The sequence below is a fragment of the Penaeus monodon genome, chromosome 23 (assembly GCF_015228065.2).
Source record: "Penaeus monodon isolate SGIC_2016 chromosome 23, NSTDA_Pmon_1, whole genome shotgun sequence".
Lineage (NCBI taxonomy): Eukaryota > Metazoa > Arthropoda > Malacostraca > Decapoda > Penaeidae > Penaeus > Penaeus monodon.
In genome coordinates, this window is record NC_051408.1 from 18,519,900 (window position 1) to 18,520,958 (window position 1,059).

Consider the following 1,059-nt stretch of genomic DNA (forward strand, 5'->3'; position numbering starts at 1 on the left):
GTGATAATGTTATTGACAATAGATAATCTTTTGATATGACCAGGATACGTCAACATGGATGTTAATTGTATATTCATTTATCCCTAAGCTGAACAGATTTCTAGAAGATTCATGGCAGCGATAATGTTAATTAATTTCAGATATATCTATATTGGTTAATGTCTGCGAGTTCGAATTACATTACCTATAATGAGGTAGATTTGGAAAAGAGTTGAAATGTCCAACCAACACGTCTTCCTAGCCTGGAAAAGGATTTCCCCCTTAGCAATTACTGTTGATTTCTCATTTCCATTTCCCTCACGCGTTCAAGTTTTTGTTTTTATCGTCGTGAACTTCGCATTCGACGCTGTTCCGTTGTCTTGAGCAATATTCATGCAAATTTCCCAAAATTAATAAGGATTAGAATGGTAGATTAAATATGAGTATCAAATAGAAAAAAAAATCTACTGGGTGACTTCATACCTAGTGTGAAAAATTGTAGAGCAAAGTTAGAATATTAGTAAAATAACGATAAGAGCCAAAATCCACAGATACATTTCGCCACACCGAAATAAGAGTAAATTCAGCTTCATGTTGCCTACATGGCGTCATAAAAATCATCTTTCAATTTTATTACATTCTAAAATAGCCAGGCTAGACGGCTAGCCACGAAATATCTGAGCAACACGCATAATGGAACACCAGAGTAAGATTTACTTACACCTTACAACATTGCTGTTGACACGAAGATGGAAGATTCCCACCAGTCACAACAAGGAAAAAATAAGGGAAACAGGCTGGGTGAAATTGGGGCTTCTGTGCCTTGTGAACTGTGAGATGTGGAGCTGCTTTCGGCGCTTTCAGGTTGCATTAATCTCCCTATGCACTTGAAGAGCTGAAAAGGAATTCCTGTGTCGCCGGAAGGGGGCACCATTCTGACTGGTTTTACTGGCAGACTACCTAAATGTACTGATGCAAAACACAGATGTAATTTATCCTTTTGGTAGGATATATTACATTATTGTTCGAATTTCCTGCATTCTGAGAAAACCACATTAAAATCAAGTGCACTGGTATTTT